The 24,706-nt window shown below is 37.0% G+C and overlaps 1 pseudogene; it reads right to left on the bottom strand.

The window, feature by feature from the left end:
• Positions 1–14,175: 14,175 nt before the first annotated feature.
• On the bottom strand, positions 14,176–14,973 carry LOC100387843 (large ribosomal subunit protein eL8 pseudogene; annotated as a pseudogene).
• Positions 14,974–24,706: the final 9,733 nt, after the last annotated feature.

The raw sequence follows: 24,706 nt of genomic DNA, 5'->3' as shown, positions 1-24,706 counted from the left end.
ACTCATTGGTCAGGGATGGAGTCAGGTGACTGATGTGAGCCTGGAAGTTGGTGCATGCACAATACAACCTTAGACTTTTCTTGGGCATAAGGAAAATAAGATCAAACTCCCAGGGGAGAGAAAAGAGGGTATAAGAGGGTAGAGAGTCAGAGCCCACCATGCTGGCTGAAGTCCAGGAAGGCAACTTCAATGCTAGGAAGTGATACTGAATAGAAGTTTAAAGTTTTGATTCCAGTGTCTGAGAGATGAATGACCTTCATATCAGGATGGATCTACTGAGGTTCTATATTAATCTATTCTCACATTGATAATAAAGACATACCTGAGACTGGGTAATTTCTAAAGAAAAGATGTCTAACAGACTCACAGTTCCACATGGTTGGAGAAGCCTCACAATCATGGCAGAAGGTGAAGGAGGAGTAAAGGCAAGTCTTACATGGCAGCAGGCAAGAGAACATGTGTAGGGGAACTGCCTTTTATAAAACCATCAAATCTCATGAGACTTATTCACTATCACAAGAACAACACAGGACAAATCTGTCCCCATGATTCAATTACCTCCCACTCTATCCCTCCCACAACACAGAGGGATTGTGGTAGCTACAGTTAAAGATGAGATTTGGGTGGAGGCACAGCCAAACCATATCAGGCTCCATGAATTGCTCTCACAGTGACATGAAATCGGTGCTCTAGAACCCCAGTCCAGCTCAGGGTAGAGCTCAATCTGCCAATAGAGGCATCTCTTATCTGAGGAGATGTCTAGAGTAGAAGGATGGCAGGCAGAGGCCATCCCCTTTCCATTCTCAGACCAGAGTGCAAAGAGTCCACACTCACGTACTTTGACAGAAGAGAGTGACCATTACAGGGAGAGTCAATAACTGCTGACTGGCAGCAGTCAGATCAACAAGCACTGGCTTTATTATTCAGAATTCTTTCTTGTAACAGTATTTGGTTTATGAAAATGTTACTTACATTTCCAGTATCCCAAATGATTTATGTTGGGTTATATAAGACAAAGAAATAAAATTATATTTTGATTAACAAACTAGTCCACCAGCTGTGCAGAAACTACCACCCACAATTATGAACAATGATTATTCATTCTGCAAACATTAGTCATCCACATTCAAAGGGTTAGCTTCTACAAACAGAAGCTTACTTTATTATTATTTTTAAATCTTACGTTCTTGGAATGCTCAAGGCTTTCTCCAGTAATTAAAAATAAAGCATTAAAAAAGATCTTAAACTAACAATTTTGTTAAAGGAAAAATGAGCTAAGAGGCTCAACTATATTATTCAAAGGATATAAGTAGCAAATATTCTTCTGAAGTGCATATTTAAAAAAACACATTCAGCACCGTTGATTAAGTCACATGGTATCAACAATAACTTTTAACTTGTCTTTCTTCAAAGTTTAAAAAAGAATTAGAAAAATATTTAATCTATTCAGTTCTTCTTGTCTTGTGCCAAAACATATCTTGGAATTTCAGGGAGTCAAACTAGCTGAATAAAAAGAAAAGATCAAAGGCAGTGTTTAGAATTTTTGTAGGAAACACAAAGAGGAAATTTAAATAATATCCAAAATAAACAAGTGGAAATTTTTGTGTGACACAAAAGCATAGGCAGTAACAACGGAATCCAGCTGGAATTGTGTATAACCAAATATTCAAGTATAAATGATCTCATTCATACTTGAATACTTACATGATTAAATGAGATCATTTGTACTTGAGTACACATGGTGCTGGAACTGCCTGTATATTCAAGTATAAATGAGATTCGAACTGTTCCCATAGGTATATAGCACCTCTCTGGGCACTAATAACACTTTTTTCTTCTGCTCCAACAGAGTTTTCTGTGACAAAGATTAGTATGTTGAAATGTTTGGGGCCTGTCTTCTTGCCTAGAAATGTGACACTGCACCATGCCACCTTGGACATAGTGAAGTCTAGGTTGGGGATATAGGTGCTGCCATTTATTGTTAAGGTATATCTCACCCTAGGACACCATTTTTCTATGGTGCCCAGGAACTGGTAGTTCTATCTTCCTTTGGGATAACCAACTTGTCTGACTGAATTAGGTACATATTGACTGAGCTATGTTTATGATATATAATTTGTCAATGTTAGATGCTTTTATTTAGAGAAATTAAGCATGTTTGCTCAGGTGTTTACCTGAACTCATATAGTACTGCTAAGGAGTTTGTATTTCTGTTATAACACTCAGTTATTCTGCTCTGCATTATATTTAGTTGTTTACATATATTATACCTTCAACTAGATGCTAAACTAATTAGAGGTGAGCGTCTGCATAATTCAAATTTGTATATTCCACGGTTGAATGCGTGATTCTTTCAGCTTTGCTAGCCCCAGAAATGGAAACTTCATAGGCTGGCATTCAGGAAGGGCAGAGGATGGGTTGACAGTAACAGCAGTGGCAGAGGCTGTTGTCTGGAGTAGGGGAAAGAGATGGATGCACCCTGAAGAAAAGTGAGAATCACATGCAAGAAAATGACCGAAAAGCTTTTCTTTTCTATCATCAGGTTTGAAGGCAGTGAGTGTGAAACTCCAGTCAAGAGCTGAAGCAAGAGGTTTGGAGCTGAGGCTAAGGTAATAGGATGTGTAATGGGGCACCGTTCATAGTTAAGATAAAGCAAAGATGCTCAAAATTGTTGAGTGTTGTGTCAAAGGAGTTGACTGACCAATTTAAAGGTGTAGGGTTAGGCCAGCCAAGGTTTGCTACTTATTGTAGGCACATAATGAAATTATTTTGAATGAATTAAAGTCTAATAGTTAATTGTATATTCCACAAAGAGTGATGATAAAGCAGCCTCACTGTCAACTCTAGGTTCTTGACAGAGTCAAACACTAATACTTTGATAAATGTGCTTTTCATTAGGAGAGAGTTTCTTTTGAGTAATATTCAGCTTACAAGTTACTCCCATCATCATACCCAAAATCAAGTTCATAAAAATTTCCTGTGTCATGAAAATATTTGGCAAGGGTAGTCTAAATATTTCATGAAATATATATTGTACAGGAGCTATTTCTTCTGAAATTACCCACATGTGTGCAGTCATATGATGAACTGTTTTTTCTAAAGATGGCTTCCTGGCTGACCACAGTGGCTCACACCTGTAATCCCAGCACTTTGGCAGGCTGAAGTGGACCGATCACTTGAGGCCAAGAGTTCGAGGCCAGCCTGGACAACATGGTGGAACCGTGACTTTACTGAAAATACAAGAATTAGCTAAGCATGGTGGTGCACACCTGTAATCCCAGCTACTTGGAAGGCTGAGGCATGGGAACTGCTTGAACTTGGAAAGTGGTGGTTGCAGTGAATTGAGATCATGCCACTGCACTACTCCAGCCTGGGTGACAGAGTGAGACTCTGCCTCAAAAAACAACAACAACCAAAAAGAATAAAGATGGTCTCCACAATATAGTGTGGCTGAATAATGTCTATGTGGCTTCAGGGGCAAGGTCATAAAATGCCATGCACATTCAGATTGTTCTCTTGGGACATCTATTCTCAGAAGTCAGCTATCACACTATGAGGAAGCTAATTAGCCACAACAAGAACCACATATAAGTGTTCTGTCCAGCAGTTACAGCTAAGTCCCATCTAAATAACAGCCATCATCAGCTACTGGATGTGTGAATGAGTGAGCCACCAGATGATGCCAACCCCAGCCAAGTCATCTGTAGCCTTCTTGTCATCCCAGCTGGCAGCATGTGAGGTAGGACTGATAACTGCTCACCATTCATATTTGCAAGTAAAGAACATGATTTTTTTTTTAAGATTCTAAATTTGGAGGGGTTTGTCATTTGACAATAGGTTACTAGATCAAGTCACAAATAAAAACAAGCATAATTTGCATTATAGAAAGATCACCTTGATAAAGCCATTTAGTCAAAGGACATTTTCAAGAACCTGGTCTCATTTTTGTTTTCTATTCTCTTACCAAGGAAGCAAATTCATCATACAAGTAAAATACTTTTTCATGTTTGATGAATGTTGGCTTCAAAATTTAAAAAAGTTACTAGCAATAAATTTATGCTTACAATGCAAAATGTATTTCAAAATGACTAGTGAATATTTAAGAGGTATTTTTTTCTTCTGAGGATCACTGAACATATTGCTTTGTTAATCAAACAAACAAAATCTTAGGCAGAACTTTTTCCTAACACTTTACATGGACAGTAACAAGATGCTGTCCCTAGACACTATTTTTTTCCCAGAAATATAATTTGCTAATGTAGAAATGTCAGAACAAAGTGACTATTAGAAATGGCAGCTTATAATTCAATGCAGCACTAATTTGAGTATTTTAAAAACATAATTAGGTATTCAAAGGAAAACTTCAGCTTTTTGTGAATGTCTTCCATATCAAGGAAAGTTAACATTTCCATGATAACATTTTGGGTTAAAATAAAGGAAGCATTTAACATTTATGTTTTAATTGAGTTAAATGCCTAAGCCTTCAGTAATATTGCATCTAATTTACCAGGGAGAATAAAAATATCTTCAGATGAAGGAAGTGCTAATAAGCCTTGCTCAAAATTCCTGAAATAACCAAGAATTGTTGTGCATTTAAGAAATCACTCTTTAAAAATCTAAAAGATTATCCATTTCATTTTTTACTAAGATGACAACTGAAAATGACTGCAACATTCTAAAAAGAGGCATGATGATCAAAATGACACTTGAGAAAGATGATTAATAGTTCTGCATGTGTGAAACATACGAGCTGTGATTCTCAGGAGCTGGAGTTGGAGGAGGAGGGTGTAGCACATACACACACTTCCTGCTCCCCAGAGAATCAAAGGATTTCTCCTACATCTTCCCTTGATAACTTTCTCAACCTCCAAGGGAAATTCTGGGAATTCAAAAGAGTTGGGCCAGGGTGTGAGAAGAGAAACTAGAAGAAAGAACAGAGATATGGATTATGAAAAATATTTGGCAGAATGTACTTCTGATTTAAATGTGATGAATATAGTGTGGATTTTAGGTTAAAAGCTCAAGAAAAATAGTGACAGGGAAAAAATGGGGCATAAAAATGAGAGAAGAAGAAAAATTATGGTGAGCTACTTCTTTTTAAAAATAGCCGTTTGTATCTTAGCAATGATTTGTATAGGCTTTACGGATTGATTTGGGGAACAACAGTTGACATTTTGTTATTTCAATGAAGCCTGGTTCATTTTCATTTGCTAGGAAGATCAAGATAATTTCTAAATAGATTTTTTTATGTTGCATTTTGCTATTTAAATGTGACAGAATGAGTCATTTTTCATCAAAATATAAAATGTTAGTTTGGAGCACAAGAAATAATATTTTAAGCATTGCTAATTTATTCTTGTTAATGTTCTTTTTGCATTAGTAAGTTCATCAGTTTTTAAATGCTATTAACATTGAAAAATTCTATGAGCTACTTTTGATAAGCCACATATTCTTTGGAATGTAGCTATTGAAGATATTACAATTTGCTCTTGGACCTCGTTTACTATACATCCTGCCTTTGACCTTCTCAGTTCTAGGTTTCTTACCCTCCACTCACAGTCTCGCGAATCTCCTCATCTTTTTGTTTACTTCTTCGCTTGGTCTTTACACATCCACAATCCCCAACTGAGCAAGAACCACGTTATGGTTGCTTGGGCAAATACTGTAGGTAGCGTTACAAAGAATGTCCTTCCTCTATAGTTTCTTTTGGTGTGAAGAACATAGTCTGTCTCTGTTTACTCTATTAACTTCAATTTTTGGTAATGTTTCTAATTCACATCAACTCTGAAGTTCATAAATACCCTTTGCAGCCGGGACAAACAGGCATAGTCAAGGCACTGCAACAAATCATATAGAAACCTTAAATAAGCTTTTCCATCTAGATCTCTGCTTTACTGCTTTAAGTGTTTTAAAACATGGCTGGACCCTGTTTAACTTAGCTACCCATCAATGTTTCAGCCTTAAGGAAGTCTATCTTCCAAGAAATGCTGAGTGTCTCTAAATGTCAAAACATTCTCCTTTTCGAAAGAACAGTTTCTTTTGTGTGCAAAAGGTCTTCCTCCGACTCACTCAGTGTGTTCTCCTTAGCATTAAAAAATAAACAGAAGCGACATATCCTTAAAATAACTATCTGAACTCAGTCACCTGTGCCTCCCAGAGCTCTCTAAATGAATGAACTGTCAAACATCACACAGAGGTGGGAATTAAAACTGCTGAACTTAAGGTATTAGAGACAATACAGTGCTTCTTCAGGGCGGCATGTTGGCTAGAGTTCACACAGCTGCTGCATCCTCGTTTCTCCCAGTGTATTAAAACATTCCCTTTGAATAACATCGGCTCTATGCGACATTACTTAACCTCTGGGAGATTTGAAGCCTCCAAACTATCATCCACCTACAGCTGACAGTCTTCCAGTTAGCTACTGTATTTAGAAGAACCAGCACAAAGGGGAATTTAAGAAAAAGACATATTGCTTCGACTGGAGAAATGAACGAAGATTAATCATGCCTTTGTGGGACTGTGAGCATTTACTAATGAAGCATTTTAGTTTCATGCAGTATTTACTTATTAATTGCTTAGAAGCTGCAATGTTGGGTTCCATGCTGCCTGTTTAATTTTCTGTAACGAAGATGTTGGTGTCCCTCTATTCCCTGCTTTCCTCAGAGGACAGCCTTTAAAATACATTTTGGTTGCAATTTAAAAATTACTATTAGTGTCTCTTTCTTGCAAATTTTTCTTCAATGGACTTTAGGGTTATAGCTAGTAGTGACCAGAGGTACCAAAGCCCTTCATCTCTGATGGATCCTCAAAACAAATGCAGTGGAATGCTCCTTTCTCTTTTTTCCTTTCTCTGACCATCTTTTCCCTTGATCAGACTAATATTGTAGATGAAGATTCTATTTGTGAAGTTAGGGCATTCTCAGAAGGAAATGACAATAGAGGTGAGAGTTGTGCCTTCCTTGGACTCTCCTTTTACACTGGTTCTTCAAGTGACTCTGCACAAATCTGCCTCTTGGGAGCTCTCCAGTCTTCCCACAGCAGTGGGAAGCAGCAGGATCTTCAGTTTTAAGGAAGACCTGACTTCAACTGGATTAAAGTTGATGGTCACCTCTCTTCTGTCTCCCAGGCTCCAGGCATATAATGGGCTCTATTTTGTGAGAAAGGGTGGAGGTGTCTTCTCCAATTCCTGTGCACACTTCCTGTGGCCCTGCTAGTGTCCTTGGCTGGTGGCTTAGCTAAATAAGCACATCTCTCCAAGAGAAAACTCTGTTGTTTGCCTATTTTTGGACAAAGTAGCCTATCCAATGGCGAGGAGCAATTTCTCCTCTGTAGGATTTGCCTTGCCCCAGTCCTATGGGGACAATGGACCCACTTAATTGGTCTGAGACACATTGGACTCTTTACAACTCTAAGACACAGTGATATTCCTTGAGCACAACACTTTTTAAATGGATATTTTCTTTGTTACCCAGGGAACATCTTCTGAGCTAACTAAATTCTTTGAGTCTGATGAGATAGAAAAGGAAATGGTTGCTTATTTCATCTGTTGCATTTCTTTCTTTCTGTTCTTGAACTCTCAGCCTCTACCATGGACTGGTGGGTTCTTGTCATCTCCCAAACATATTCAATTTCCACCTTTATAAATTACACGTACCTTCCTACTAACCTGTCTTCTGCATCCAAATCAATGCACAGATAGGTTCCCTCTTCCTTATGAGATCTACTCCCCCTCATGCCCATTATGGTCTCATTCTGCCCGCATGTCATCACTCAGCACAAATGTCTCTGCTATTCTTTGGCATTCATTTTCTCTTAGTCTGTTCAGGCTGCCATAACAAAATACCACAGACTGCATGGCCTAAACAACAGAAATTTATTTTCTCACAGTTCTAGAGGCCCAAAGTCTGAGATCCAGTTTTGTCAGGGCTCAGTTTCTGAGGAGGGCTCTCTTCCTAGCTTACAGATGGCCACCTTCTTGCTGTGTCCTCACATGGCCTTTCCTCTGAGTACATGTGGAGAGAGAAAGGGAGGGAGAAAGAAAGGGAGGGAGAAAGAGAGAGCAAGCAAGCACACGTGCACTCGAGAGTGCCCTCTTTGGTATCTCTTCTTATAAGGACACTAATCCTATAGGATAAGGGCCTGATCCTCACAACCTCAATTAATCTTTAACACTTCTTAACGGCCCATCTCCACATGGAGCCGTACTGGGGATAAGGGCTTCAACATATGAATTTTGGGAAGACAGAAACTTTCAGTCCATAACATATTTCATTTTGCCTTGTGTTTATATATATTTATATAATCTCTCTCTCTCTCTCTCTCTATATATATATATATATATATATGTATATATAAATATGTGTATATGTGTATAAATCTTTGTTCAACTCTTTGGTTTGATTCTGCTTTTGTCTTTAGAGACAGAGTCTTGGTATGTTGCCTGGGCTGGGTTGAATGCTGGGGCTTAACCTATCTTCCTGAGTAGCTGGGACTACAGGTGTGTGCCACCATGCCTGGCCTGTATAAATATTTTATCAACGAATTGTAAGCTCTTATAAATGTGTCCTACATATTCTTTTACTTTTCCCTTTGTTGGTACTGAATTAATATTTTTCGAGTGACAAAATATATTCAGGTATGAGCCATTCGCAACTCTAGTTTCCACATTCACTTTCTAGCATGCATTATTTAATTTAAAAAATTTCCACTTTCAAGGCTGCTTAAAAATTTTAGAGGATTCTTTAGGGAAAAAAAAGTACTGTTGCTGGAAAATCTTTCTGACAGCAAGGGCCATGTAAACAGAAACTAATGTGAATTTCCAATTTAATATGGCAGACCTCAAAGCTTTTGGGATTTCTGGGTAAACTCTCAACTATGTGGCTGCTTACCTAAACTTGAAACCTTGAAAATGTCAAGAATCTTTTTCAAAGTAGATTTACTTTTGTTCACATTCATTATATGAGCTATTTAAAGAATTTCTTAGGTAAGATCATTTGCTAACTTTTACTTTTTTCCTTACAACCATGGGTTTCAGTGTCTTTATTTAGCAGAAAAAATACCGCTTTGTATATGTCTTGTGTTGTTGGTGTTATATGCCAGATCACATGTTCAGCTTTTAGCTTTTGCTACTTCTTATAATCTTTAAATATAACAAAGCAATACCATAGGTACTGGGAGACTAAAAAATATTGACTGGAAGACATAATACAGTGTTTGTATTCGCGCTAAGTGAACACATAGCACATGAAATTTATGCTACAGCAAAATCTCAAAAGAGCATTTTCCCAAACTATTTTCAGGTGTTTACCACTTACTTTTCAACGATCAGAAATTTTACTCCCTAATTTTCATGTAGCATCTAGCTCTTCAGAAACCAATTTTTCTTGCCTTCACGTGAGTTTTGCCCAACTTAACATGTTTCATTTAAAGATTTTTGTTTTGTTTTGTTTTTGTCACCCAGGCTAGAGTGCAGTGGCATGATCTCAGCTCCCAACCTCCCGTACTCAAGTGATCTTTCTTCCTCAGCCTCATAAGTAACAGGAACTAGGGACTCATGCCACCACACCTGGCTAATTTTTTTTATTTTTTTATTGTAGACACTGGGTCTCACGATGTTGCCCAGGTTGGTCTCAAACTCCTGGCCTCAAGTGATCCTCCTGCCTTGGCCTCCCAAAGTGCTGGGATTACAGGTGTGAGCCACCATGCCCAACCTTCATTTAAAGATTTTTATTTTGAAAGGAAAGATTGTCATTAATATTATACTGGACTATTTATTTATTTATTATACTTTAAGTTCTGGGATACATGTGCAGAACATGCATGTTTGTTACACATGTGTCATGGTGGTTTGCTGCACTCATCAATCCGTCATCTAGGTTTTAAGCCCCACATGCATTAGGTATTTGTCTTCATTCTCTCCCTCCCCTAGCTCCCTACCCTCTGACAAGCCCTGATGTGTGATGTTTCTCTCCCTATGTCCTTGTGTTCTCACTGTTCAACTCCCACTTATGAGTGAGAACATGCAGTGTTTGGTTTTCTGTTCCTGCGTTAGTTTGCTGAGAATGATGGTTTCCAGCTTCATCCATGTCCCTACAAAGGACATGAACTCATTCCTTTTTATGGTTGCATAATATTCCACGATTATACTGAACCTTTTATATAAAGGTACTGTCTGCAAATACTGATTATAATACTGCAAACAAAAGAAACAAAAGAAAATAACAAAAATGACATAGACAACTGCTCTTCAAACTCTTATTTAGAATTTTTTTAAATCTCAAGAAGAAAAACATTTTGGGTAATATATTATGTCAAGCCTAAATTAATTAAATTAATTAGCTAATTGAATTCTTAGCTTAAGCAAAACTCTGGTGACTCCAATTTCTTCTTTCCTTTTAAAATTTGTGTTGTGTATTTATAGGAAAACAATTTGTGAGATTCTAGAACTTTTTAAAAGAGGCTATGCTATTTGTTGATATATATTTTTTGGCCTTTAACTTTTTAGAGGAACCATATCTCAGAAGAGGTGTATGAATCTGCTGGCAGGATTAACATTAGCACTATTCCATGAATTCAGATTTGTTTCAAGAAAGATGGCATTGCTTAATCCTTGTTTCTATTTGTCAACAATCACTAACTTTTTTTAATATACTTTACTACATGAAGAAAGTTGATAGTCAATGGGCATATGTGGTGTAAATATCAGGGAACGAGGATCAAAATTTTCCACTAATAGATATATCTGTAATTTATTTAATACTGCAATTTTGTGTACATTTTTGCCATTGATTTCTTTAAAATAGAGAGTTAAGATTACAAGCTACTCAGTATGTAAAGACTGAGAGTAAGAAAGACAGATATAAATGTCACTATGACCATGAGATATTAAGTATGGAATCCTAATTACTGGGCCTGATGAGGGAAATAAATCTGATGGAGTAAAAAAGTAATTATTATAAAACTGTTGATAATGTAGGTAAATGACTTGTCCTGAAAATTAAAAAGTCAAACCTAGTTAATTATATGTTAGCTAATAAAAATGGCAGTGATAAGGTTTATAGATTGGTGAAAAATTAATGAACTCTTTAATGAATTTTCTGGTAAATTCTAGAAGTCAGAAGTAACTTAAGGAGTCTGAAAATGTTTAGAAGAGATTAGATTTGCTAAGATATAAAATAATGCTAGAAATAATGCAACTGTATTTTCTATACAGGAGAACTTTAAGATTAAATCTGTCTTTCAGGTTGTATCTCCTGGTTTGAAGTAGTCTAGCACAAAGTAGATTTAATTAATACTACTGCATTAATTAATAATAAAATTAGGCCCTACATAGGAACAAAAGTAGTGTGGATGTATGTGTTGGGGCTCTGATTGATGTCAACATTTCAAAGTGGTCAAATACTGTTTTCTGTACATTTACAACTTTCTTTAATCAGGATATTTATGCTTTTGTTTAGCTGTTCGAAGCATAAATCCTCCAAATGTACACACTTTAGCATCTCTAAAAGTCCTTTTTTTTCTCCTGAAGTGTCGCATATTCCCAACTTAAATTTCGATTCCCCTTTTCTACTCTAGTTAAAATATCCATCAGTGTAGTTGAATTCTCGGACGAGGTGATTTTCTGGCTATAATTTACAATAAGATCTGGTTTAAGTCTCCCAGACTGTGTACATATTTTGGGACTGAAAATGGGAGAGGATGCTTACCTTGTTTTATTCATTGTTAGTCCTCAAAGTTTCCTAGGTAAGGCTCTTATAGTCCAGAGATCTAACACATAACCATATACACACACACAGAGTTTTTCACTGTCCTAAAAATTACTATCCAATTTCTTTTTTAGAGATAATTATCAGAAAAAAAATGTTGTTAGGAAAATGCGAGTGTTCATAACATGATCATGTTTCTCCCACTCCACCAAATGCTACTGCTTTTTAGTCATTGTCTTTATGGGTGATTATAGAAAGATATAAACATCAAACTTCTGCAGATAAATTTCTAACAAATTTCAACGTGTGATTGCAAATTTCGCAACCAACTCTGAAGTCTGTGGAAAGTGATATATTTGAAAACTGCTGTAATCACGTGCAAAGCTGTTGATAAATGAGGATCTGGCAGTTAGATGAGTTAACAGTTGAAGGGAGAGTGGTAATCATGATGACTAAACAGGTTTTTCAAAAGACAATGATTTGAATTTCAAAGGATTAAGAGAAGACGACCTCTGGGAAAATGGACGAACCCTTAAGTAAATTTAGCAAGAAAACAACCCTTTTGTATAATTCTGCTGTGAAAGTCTATCTTGTGGGTAAAACACACTATACAATATTTGTGTGAAAAATTCAAACCAATAAATAAAAAGTTATGATGGGCTCTTTTTCTTTTGTAAATTCTTAGACTTGTTATGTGGTTGCAAATACAACCTCCATTTCATTAAATAGAAGACAAAACTAAAAAATTTTACAATGTTTATTTTTCAAAGTAAAGTCCCATTCATACATTTTCTTTTCATCTCTATATATCTATATAATTTTGCCCTGATTTTTAAGTGAGCTTAGTTAAGTGCCTTTCTCCTGGACACTGAGATAATTGAATGAGAACCCTATATATGCGAGCATGTGTGTGTGAAGTCAAGTCTCATTCATACATTTTTTTTATATATACATATATAATTTTTCCTTTTTTTGTGGAGTCTCACTGTCACTGGGCTGGCATACAGTGGCATGATCTTGGCTCATTGCAACCTCCGTCTCCCAGGTTCAAGCAATTCTCCTGCCTCAGCCTCCCGAGTAGCTGAGGGTAGCTGGAATTACAGGCACCTGCCATCATGCCCAACTAGTTTTTTGTATTTTTAGTAGAGGCGAGGTTTCACTATATTGGTTGGGTTGGTTTCCAACTCCTGACCTCGTGATCTGCCCACCTCAACCTCCCAAAGTGCTGGGATTATAGGCATGAGCCACTGTGTCTGGCCTGTCCTGGTTTTAAGTGGGCTTAATTAAGTGTGGTTCCCCAGACACTATGATGAATTGAATAATGAGAACCCTATATATGTGAGCCTGTGTGTGAGCGTGTGTGTGACATAAAGTCCCATTCATACATTAAAAAAAAAATATATATATATATATATATGTAATTTTGCCCTTGTTTTCAGTGGGCTTAATTAAATGCCGTTCCTGGGTCACTGTGATTAATTGAATAACGAGAACCCTATATATGTGACCCTGTGTGTGTGTGTGTATTTGTGCGTGTGCATAGACATGCACATTAATTTCAGAGGAATTTTTAAACTTAGAACTTCATGAAGGCAATACAGGAATATGTTAAAAATGAGTGGGGCAGCTTCAATAATATGAAATACAATAATGTTTACAACCAAATGGACTGTATGATACATATTTAGTAATGGGTTTTCATATTCATTTCCAGTTTGCCTGCTATTTGATCTACCTTGTCTTATCTGAATTGGGGATCTTTCTTTTTTAAAGAATTTCATTATTGATCTTAGAATTCCTAGTTCTTTAACATAACTCAACATTTATCTGGAATAAGTATGATTCTCTCCTCTGAGTGCGTATGTGTATTTGTGTGAGTGTGTAGCAATGTAGATTAAACCCATTATTTTTAAAAATTATAATTTCTTTATTTGTCTGAGCAGTAAAGAATCTGCCAGTACCTAGACAGTTTATTCTTTTATTAAGCTCTTTATAGCCATAAATGAGCATTCCTATTCAATCACTTTCACATAAAAAGTATGCATTCTCTACATTTGAATATCATTTAAAATATTCTCCTTGATTTGTAATGTATTTCTCTTTAAAAAATAGAAAAATTCAGAAGATAAGGAGGTAATAATAACAAACCATAGTGTTACCACCTAGTAAGAAGCACTAATAACACTGTAGCCTATGAGTATCTTTTCTTTTTGCTGTGTCACAGAAATGCTGAAAGAATGTTTTTATCATTGTTATATTGGAGTTGTTTCTAAAGTCCCCAAATCAATCAACCAAGCAAATAACCGAATATCCAAACTAACAATAAACAAAATGACAAAACATACAGGTAGCACACACATTCACAGACTAAAGACAGCCTCAGGAGGCATCAGTTGAATCTTCATGAGGTTATTTATTTATTTTTATTGTTTTAATTATTTTAATGTACAGAAAACTCAACAGTGTACATTTAACCCAGTTTCGTGGCAAGTTCTTCAGCCTTTCCCTTTTTGAGCTTGGCGATGTGAGCCATAGACTTGGGACCCAGGCCATTGCCTCTCCAGTGATGGTGGATCTCATCATATCTGTCATTGTAATTGGTCCAGATAGCTTCCACCAGCTTAGCCAAAGCACGTTTGTCTTCCGAGTTAACCTGTGTGAAGGCGACAGTGGTGCAGGTCTTCCTGTGGACCAGATGTCCTGGTCTTGCCTTCCCTTGATAATGCAGTAAGGGACTCCCATTTTATGACACAGGGCAGGCAAGAAGACAACCAGCTCAATGGGATACACATCATATGCAGTAACCACCAGCTGAGCTTTCTTGTTCTCCATCAAGGTGGTGATGGTGTTAACTCCTACTCAAATGATAGGTGGTCTTAGTGGGGAGGTCCCCTTTGCCAGCAGCTTTCTTCTTGGCCTGGGCTAACAGCCTCTGCTGCTTCTCTTGCTTTGTCTCTGGTCTATACTTTTGGGCCAGCTTAAGTAGCTGAGAAGCTGTCTGGTGGTCCAGAGCCTGGGTCAACTGGTTAATTGCAGGAGGCACTTTCAGCTGCTTATAGAGGATGGCTCTCTGCAGCTGCAACCTGATATAGTGGGGCCATTTCACAAAGCAGGTGAGGTCTCTTTTGGGCTGGATGTCCTGTCCAATGCCAAAATTCTCAGGCCTTTTCTCAAACAGGGGATTCACCACTTTCTTGGCCTCCTGCTTCTTCACAACAGAAGGGGCCGGAGCCACCTTCTTCCCCTTGGCCTTCTTTCCTTTCTGCATCATGGGCGGTGGGAGGTTCATGAGGTTATTAATAGGTGGCAGGACTGGCCTGTCTGCCTTCATCCTCACCCTTTCCCTACTCTGTGTGAGTACTATACTCAAGGGATCCATATAAGCTTTTAAAAATGTGAGCTGCCGTCTGGTGGAGAACATCATATATAGCAGGGTTCCAATAGAATACCTTCTAAACATTGGGGGTGTTACTACAAAAGGGGAAGTAGGAATCTTATTCTTCATGCTTATGGTACAGACTTAATGACCTGTGCTCTGTTCTTTTATGGAGTGGGGATGGGGGGAGAGGTCAATGACGGGTGGGAGAGAGATAAAGTTGTTTTCCACAACAAAGATGTGCCCCCCCTGCTTTTTTTTTGAGACAGGGTCTTGCTCTGTCACCCTGGCTGGAGTGCAGTGGCACATTCTTGGCTCATTGGAACCTCTGCCTCCGGGTTTAAGTGATTCTCCTGCCTCAGCCTCCTACGTAGCTGGGATTACAGACACCTGCCACCACGCCCGGCTAGTTGTTGTATTTTTAGTAGAGACAGGGTTTCACCATGTTGGCCAGGCTGGTCTTGAACTCTTGATCTCAGGTGATCTGCCCGCCTTGGCCTCCCAAATTGCTGGGATTACAGAAGTGAGCCATGATGCCTGGCCAGATGTGCTCTTTTTCAGAGAGTCAAGGGAACATCAAGGAAGGTATCTGGGGTTCAGTAGTCTGTTCCACATCTCACGTGAGAGAACTGGCCTTTGGAAAGGGGGCACTAGCAGCAAGGGTTTTGGGTGCATGCTAGAGTTGGAAGTGGAGTGACATGGGGTTAAGAAGCAGCTAGGCCAGGTGCCGTGGCTCATGCCTGTAATCCCAGCACTTTGGGAGGCCAAGTTGGGTGGATCATGAGGTCAGGAGTCCGAGACAAGCCTGACCAACATGGTGAAACCCTGTCTTTACTAAAAATAGAAAAATTGGCCGGGCGCGGTGGCTCACGCCTATAATCCCAGCACTTTGGGAGGCCGAGGTGGGTGGATCACGTGGTCAATAGATCGAAACCATCCTGGTCAACATGGTGAAACCCCGTCTCTACTAAAAATACAAAAATTAGCTGGGCATGGTGGTGTGTGCCTGTAATCCCAGCTACTCAGGAGGCTGAGGAAGGAGAATTGCCTGAACCCCGAAGGCGGAGGTTGTGGTGAGCCGAGATCGCGCCATTGCACTCCAACCTGGGTAACAAGAGCGAAACTCTGTCTCAAAAAAAAAAAAAAAAAAAAAATTAGCTGGATGTTGGTGGCAGGCCCCTGTAATCCTAGCTACTCAGAAGGATGAAGCAGGAGAACCGCATGAACCCGGAAAGTGGAGGTTGAGATCGTGCCACTGCACCACTCCAGCCTGGCGAGGGAGCACGACTCCATCTCAAAAAGAAAAAAAATAAAAATAAAAGAAGCTGCTAAGCTGATATGAATTCTCATGTCAGTAAACCATTTATATGTGTTTATGTTTGAGGTGGTTAGAAAATGTAGCACAGACTCAGAGAGAAAAATAATTTTGCTCATTTTTGCTGCTGGTACTCAAAGAATAGAAAACTTGATCCCTTACTCCAATCCTGAATTTGGCTCCTTAGAGAGAAAATGTGTCTCTCTCTCTCTCTCTCTTACTCTCTTTCTGTGTGTTCCTTCCTAGCTGTTCTAGTATCTTTCATGCCATCACACTAAAATAAGATGATTAATTTGCATAAAGTAAAAGAAATTAAAAAGAATTTAAAAATACGATATGGTCTGTTTTATAGCTGTGCCATACTACCTTTAGTAGTTAACCAGGTAGTTAAAGATATTCCCCCAATTTCACTATTTTAAATAAAGCTGTGTATAAAACATCTTTGTGTAGAAACATTTTCTTCATTTGGTAGCAATCCCAGAAATTGCAACTGGAATAGGTAGAACACATAATTAAAATGCTCTTTATATATGACAGGCATTCTTTTAGAACAGTTGAGTATAAAAGAAAATCAAGAAAACAACACAAATTATGTTAAATACCATCAGCCAGAAAAAAGGCATTACTCCTATTTTCTTCCAACACTTTGCCTATGCTTAAGTACTGGTAAAGGTGAGGTCATGATGTATAGCACAATTTGGATCCTACTGTTCCAATAAATGTTATATCAAGATAATTTTCCTATATTCAAGTTTTCAAAAATTCTATTATAAAGACTTGTATTTTACTGAATTCATATACAAAAATTTAGTTTTCCCTATTGCGGCTATTTAGATAATTTAAATTGCTTTGAAATTATGATGCTAAATTGAACATCCATGAAGATAAGTCTTACATATGTCTATAATTTTTTTCTTAAACTGTATTCCTAAAAATGAAACTGTTGAGTCAAAAGTCAGGAGCATTTTGCTAAATTGCTTTCCGAAAGCTAGTCCAATTTTTCAGTTCTAGCAGTAATTTTTGAAAGAGGCATATATTTATATTCCTGTTAATACTCCATTTGGTGTTAAGAATTACATGAAAATTTTTGCAAGTTTCATAAAGAAAACTGATATTTTAATTTTGACTTCTTTGATTATTGAGGTTGAACTTTTCATTGAATGTTTATTAGATATTTATTTCCTCTTGTATGTTCTCTGCTCTTACTTTACTACGCTCATTTAGCCATTTGATACATTTGCATTTTAAAAGAGGAGCTCATTAACACAAATCTCTAATTAGTGAGCCAATATAGGAAATACTTCCTAAGCAGAGGGGGATCATTTTTCGCTTTTGCCTGTCCTTTAAAAAAATATTCTATAGAAAAAATTGAGCATCACCTGGGTATAAGACACTGTGTATTAAAGGAAATAAAATGAAAACGAAAAACAAAAAACGTTTCTGGCCATCAAGGAGGAAGCTATTGTATGACTTGTTAAGCATGTTGCTTCTAAAAGCTCCCTGATTTTTGATTAAGAAATTACAAAATTAAAAAAAAGTGCATCTTTTTTACACTTAATATACAGCCTTTTATTTTCTACGCATTTTCTCATAGTTGTAATCACACTCTACATAGTACTTTGTGTCATGATCTTTATACTTAATATTATAGCTTAACCTAGTCTTTTTTCAGTAGATGTCATTATTCTAAGGCTGAATCTCTCTACAGTTTACCTAATCATATTCATATTTGGAAAATTTACATTTTCCTTTGTTGGTACAATTCCTTTAGGTCTGTTTTATATTTTTGGCAACTTTTTTTTTCATTTAATGGTCCATCATGGGCATAATACTCAAGTATTTACATTTTAAATATGCAAACAAATTAGAAAAATAGAAAAAGCTAACTAGAACATTTTAAAGACTAATAAAGAGTGATTGTTGGGAAACCATGCCACTTTTTTCTGGGCAATAATTTTTGGGGTGGTTTTCTGTGTACTCCAGATTATGGACTACATTACTTCCTAATTGTATCGCATTCGAAAGAGCACCCAACTCAATTGCAGAAGAATTGCCTCATACTTCACTGTGTGATCTGGGACAAATTATGCTTTCAGAATCTACATTTTGTCATTTATAATGTAGGACTTCTACAGCTTGCATCACACAACGTTGTTATGAGGATTAAATAAAATATCATACAACACCCACTGAAGTATGTGCTCCAAATGGGTCCAAGTTAATGTTAGATTCTTCCCTTTCCCCTTTAATCTTTTCTTTTCATTCTGGATATTTGGGGGGAAAACTACAGTTTGAGTTTACTTGAGGGGTTGGATTTTTCATTTCTCTTTTTCTCATTCTTGACGGAATAAGCTCTTAATCATGGCTGTGCCTTAAGTCTTCTTGAAACCTTTAATAATATAGTAATCACTGATTTTCTCAGTTTACGTGAAGATGGCGTGTGAATATAATCTGGATTCAAAGGAATCTCTTCTCTCTTTTTTTCAGTTACTTTGACTGTGACATTGCTGGAGTATCTCAGGCAGAGCCACAATTCTGAGTCATAGCTTATGAATCTGTTGCTTTCCATGAAACCAGGCATCATCCCTCCTTTGTACATCCAATGGACTTTATTTTTTTAAATTGTTTTCTTGAAACTTGTTTTTCACATATTTTGCTTATCAAGGGATTAAGATTTGTGATACAACTGGAAAATAATTACTCAATATATTTTGTCCCAATTTCATAATAATGTAATGCAAGTCACATTTTTAGGAAGGTGTTATGAACTGAATGTTTGTGTACTCCCCAAATTTAAATGTTAAAGTCCTAACCCCTGATATGGAGGTGAGGCCTTGGGTAGGTAACTAGGATTTATATGCGGTCATGAGGATGGGACCCTTATGATGGGGTTAGTACCCTTAGAAAAAGAGAAAAACACAGAGATCTCCTCATAAGCATGCACTGATGAAAGGGCACGTGAGCACACCGCAAGAAGGCTACCATCGGCAAGCCAGGAAGAGCCCTCACCAGGAATCACATCTGCCAACACCTTGATCTTGAACTTTCTAGCTTCCAGAACTGTGATAACTAAATCTTTGTTGTTTAAGCTATCCAGTAATAGTATTTTTTATAGCACCCTGATCTAACTAATACAGAGAGTAGAATGCGATTCTAAAAATGTACCTACATACAATGCTTTTGATTATCATGAGACAAATAATACCTGTGCCTTCCTTATTTAATACATAAAGGCATCAATGAAATAAGGTGGGAAATCTCTTGTCTAAAATATCTGCTTTCTGTTTTAGAACTCAAAGGGTGACAAAATTTTCCTTTTATCTGCAGTAAATATGTCCTTTACTATATAGCATGTATTTTACTGTGCATGAACCATACTGTAATGCCCATCGTTTGCCCGTGAGCAGAATGAGGGAACATTATGTACACATATTTCAAAACAAAAGCCATGTCTCCCAGGCTATTTTGGAAAAATAGAGATGACATACAATTTGTTTTTTAAAACAGAAAAGTATGTTTCAATATAGTTATTGTACAGCATGTACAGTATATATTTTCTTGTTTTAGTGCATTAGTAGTATGACAGGGGATGAAGAAGACAATGAATTCTATTGAGCTATGCACATTTAATGGGGTTGGGTGGGGAGAAGAAAGGCAGAGGTACAGGGAGAAAGGAAAGCTTTGATTGTGCTTGAGAGCTGGACTCACTTCAGATACCATCTCTATCCTCAACTACCTGCTTGATCTTGGGCAAACAATTTAAATTCTCTAAGTCTCAGATTCTTTATCTATAAAATGGGGATAGTGATAATATCCTCTGTATGCAGTTGCGGTGAAGGTAAAATTACTTTGGTGGAGTGCCCCATAGTAAGTGTTCCTGTGGTGAAATCTCATCATCTAAATCATCTAAGTCAGCTATGAGTAAGTCTCCAAGTGTAATCTAGCTGGGGCACAATTCTTTTCTATCTGTAGACATGAAACTCAAGAAGTAAGTTATTTGCTTTCAAAACACACTGAAGGGACAGGCATGAGATATCTGTTATAGACATTCAGTAGCTCTCAGCTCTACCCTCTGGATTTTGTGCTCCATGCTTGCAATTGTCTTTCTGTTTTCATGAAAGTAGCACATGTTTGCAGCTGAGTAGTTTTCAGTATGTTTTTTGCCTGCAGAATTTGGCAGGAAGTGATATCAATCTGACAGCCTTCTTTCATTTTGTACTCTCTCTTTTAGTACAAACTTGCAGTGTTTCTGCTGGCATAAAAATCTCAAGAACCTGATAACATTTTGATTTTATCCCAGTGAGACCCATGTCAGACTTCTAACCTGCAGGACTGTAAGATAATAAATTTGTGTTGTAAACTAATAAGTTTGTGGTAATTTATTGCAGCAGCAATAGAAAACTATTAAAATTGGACTTAGCCATGTGGAGGTCATTGGTGATATTGATGAAAGATGTCTCATGGAAATAATGAGAAATGGAATGCTATAGAAGGGATATGAAAGAGGAAGTGAGCAGACCAGTTAGAAACAGTACACCTAAGCCATACTTGAGTTTTTTTCCACATGCTTCATATTTCTTTACCTCTTGGTCCTACTCATTGTCTTTTTTTGACTGGCTTGTCCTTTCTCCTATCCTAATTCCACTCCATTCTTGTGATTAATTCCAATCTTTAGGTCTTCCCTGACTCTGTTAATCTGGGTAAGCTCTTTCCCTTTTGGGTTCCAATCACCTGAACACTTACTACATTGTATGATATATGCTATTTCTTCACTAAACTCCCTTGTATGCTTAGCACTTAGCAAAGTGCTTAACCTTAGTAGACCTTAATAAGTGTTTATTGAATTAATAATTATTTTGAGGGCTCTTGTATACTGATAAATTAATTATAAAGTATACCCTACTCTATGAACCTTTATTATTTTTATTCTTTAGGTATAGTTCAGTAGTTAGGCTTCTATTCAAATATCTGGAAAGATAAGCAGAAAGATTAACCAACAGAATCAATAGCCATCAAGTGCCAATCAAATTAGAGATTCAGCACATAAAATATATTTACTTAGATGAAAGCTCTTTCCCAGAGAAATATTTGTAGGTTATTATCCTAAGTTTTAAACACAAATTTCCAAATAAGTCTTAGGTTGTAGCTTCCCCTGGAAAGAATAAACAATGTATTTATAAAACTGAATATGAAGCTATTTAAATTTCAGGAAAGAGGATGATATGAAATTCTATAAACATTTGAGAGCTTAAATGCACTTGCATTGAAAGCTTAAACACACAGAGACATAAGAAGTAGAAACTTAAACCAATGACAACAGCAAGGAACCAAAGTTACTCAAATAAACAGAAAAAATGATTTAGGTTTTAGGGCATCATAGAATTTTACTTCCTTGAATCTAATTTACTTTTAAACTTTCTTACTTGTTCCTGCAAATTCCCTCTAATTCTTCTCAACAATCCACCCCTTTCAACAGACAAAATTTCCTGTGGCTTCATAAACCACATTGTTCAGTTAATTTTTTTCTGGCCTCTCATCATGCACTAATTCCCACATTTTGTCATTTACAATCTGGTAGGCACTGGAATTTGCTTTGAGTAAGCAGCACCATCTTACATAACTAGAAGTCTTTTATCTTGCCACTACATCCATCTGAAACAATCTGGAACATGGAGGAAAAGTTTGTGAGCAGCCAGGATTCTATCATAAAGATAAAACTCCATGACTCCAAATTTACTCTTTGGAGAGTTCTGTAGACCCTCACTTGAGAAACTGCTTACATTGAGTGCATTTATCAATACATCCTTAGGCTATTAATGAATGAGGCCTTAAGACAATAACTAGTATTCATGATGTGATGATCTTGAGTCAGAAGTACAAGTTAATGTGCATTCTTAAATTAGAATAAACTAGAACAAGAAGTGGGCTGTTCATCACTGGATGAGTTCTATCCAAAAAGGATGAAATAGGAAAAATTTCAGCACTTAGGAAAGAGTTTTATTAGTTTACAAAATAAATGTTTATGGAACATATTATTTCCTGATAGTGTGGAATATGTTTTTCAATTCGGTCACCAGTGGTACCTTGTGATTTTAAATGTACTGTACTTTAAAAATTAAATCCTTTTGTAGAACAGGTTGGAGATAACCAAACAAAACCTAGGGCATCACAGAACCTCTTGGGGCCCACTTGCTGCAATGGCTGTAGAAAGACAGTGTCTGGCTGGTGAGTCGCAATTAGCCCAGTTGGTTCTGAATTCAAATTGTTACTCTGCCAGTAATGAGTTGCATGTACTTAATCAAACTACTTACCTGCTCGCTGCCTCAGTTTCCTCATTTGTGAAGAGAGGATAGTAAATGTAGCCGCCTCTTAGTGTGGGGCACTGAGTAAAGCACAAATACTCTTAGTTTGCTCTGTTTATACATATATTTAGTATTATTAACTTCAGAAATACATCTATTAGAGGCATAGTGAGAAATTAGAGAGAATTATAAAATCTTAACGTTGGAAGGGAACTTAAAATTAATCAGTGAAGAGAATTTAGAAACTATCTAGTGCAACTTTCACCCAATGGAGGAATCTCCTCCCAGATTTTCTGATAGTCATTTATCGTCTGCATGGAAAATTCATGGGAAGGAGCTGTTTTAGGAGTCCTTTCTTTTGTGGTATGGCTCTGCCTAATTCATCTATTAGCCCTAATTTGTCTTTTAGAGAAATAGAGAGTAAAAATACCCACCCTTTGTTAAGTGTAAACTATGTTCTGAGTAATGCACTATACACCTTAAAGATATCATTGTTAATTTTTACAATAGTCCTACAGAATTGGTAATCTTAGCTCTATTTTGAAGATGTAAAAGTTGAGGCATTGAAGGCCAATGATCTTTTCTGACATCATACAGTTAATATGTTTAAAAACAATAAGATATTCTTACCAGTAATAGCCCTTTAAAATATCTGGAAATATGTATTAGTTTTCTGTAAGCTCTCTTTTCTACAGCAAGCAATTTCTCTAGATATTTCTTATACGGTGTGAGGACTGTATTTCCTCTCTGCCATCCTTCCGTGAATGTTTAAAAATTTGTTAATGCTCTTTACTATAGCATCCAAGGATGAATATGCTTTTCCAGATGGTTATTTCCTATGTTGATTTAGATATTACTCTTATTCAGCCTAAGACAATTTTTTCTGCAGCTGTAGCAAAATATTGACTAATGTTCAGCTGGAGATCAACTAAAGTCTCTAGTTCTCTCTTCCCCACTCCTCAATAAAAATGCTGTCATGCCTGGTCTCTCCTGTCTTGTACACATGCCGGGCATTTGTTTGTTCATTTGTTTGTCTTTTAATTACAGCATGTGTGTTAATTTTATTTTATGGGTTTCATCTTGGTGTTCTGCCTTGTCAAGATCACTTTGAATCTTAATTCTGTCATCCGATATAATAGCTCTGCCTTTCAACCTAGTGTTATTTGTAAATTTGATAACCATGCTTTCTATATCTTCATCCAAGCTGTTGATAAAAATATTGAACAGAAAAGGGCAAAGATACAATCCAGCAGCCTGATACAAGGGACATTGTAGTTAATAATGCTCACCTGAATTAATGGTCTTGCATTAAAAAATGACAGCTTTGTTTGTATAGTATTTAATGGTTTCAAAGCCTGGTAGTTATCATACAATACATTATTATGATCTAATCCAGTATGATTGGATAAATAGAAAAAGTCGATTTTAAGGGTAGCAGTAAGTGCTGGCTGTGTTCTGGGATTTTGGACTGTCTATTCCCTAAGTTCCTCCTTATTCAATTCATTACCATAACAAACCTAACAGAACTTTATTCTTTTTTTTTTCTTTTTTGAGATAGAGTCTTGCTCTGTCACCCAGGCTGGAGTGCAGTGGCATGATCTCGGGTCACTTCAGCCTCCGCTTCCTGGGTTCAAGTGATTCTCCTGCCTCAGCCTCCTAAACTGGGATTACAGGTGAGGGCCATCACGCCCAGCTAATTTTTGTGTTTTTAGTAAAGACGCGGTTTCATCATGTTGGACAGGCTGGTCTTGAACTCCTGACCTAATGGTCCACCTACCTTGGCCTCCCAAAGTACTGGGATTACAGGCGTGAGCCACCGCGCACGGCCCTAAAGGAACTTTATTCTTGTGGTTTAAGTAAAATATGAGTTTGATATACTCTTAAAGTGCCATACTTTTGTGTTTTTTCACTATAGCATTTATCACTATATAATGTGTTTTACTTATTATTTTGTTTATTTTCTGTCACAGTAGAATGTAAGTGCCATAAAACAGGATTTTTTCCCCTG

The sequence above is a fragment of the Callithrix jacchus genome, chromosome 6, assembly GCF_049354715.1.
Source record: "Callithrix jacchus isolate 240 chromosome 6, calJac240_pri, whole genome shotgun sequence".
In the NCBI taxonomy this organism is placed as follows: domain Eukaryota; kingdom Metazoa; phylum Chordata; class Mammalia; order Primates; family Cebidae; genus Callithrix; species Callithrix jacchus.
This window is presented reverse-complemented; position numbering and strand designations above follow the sequence as displayed.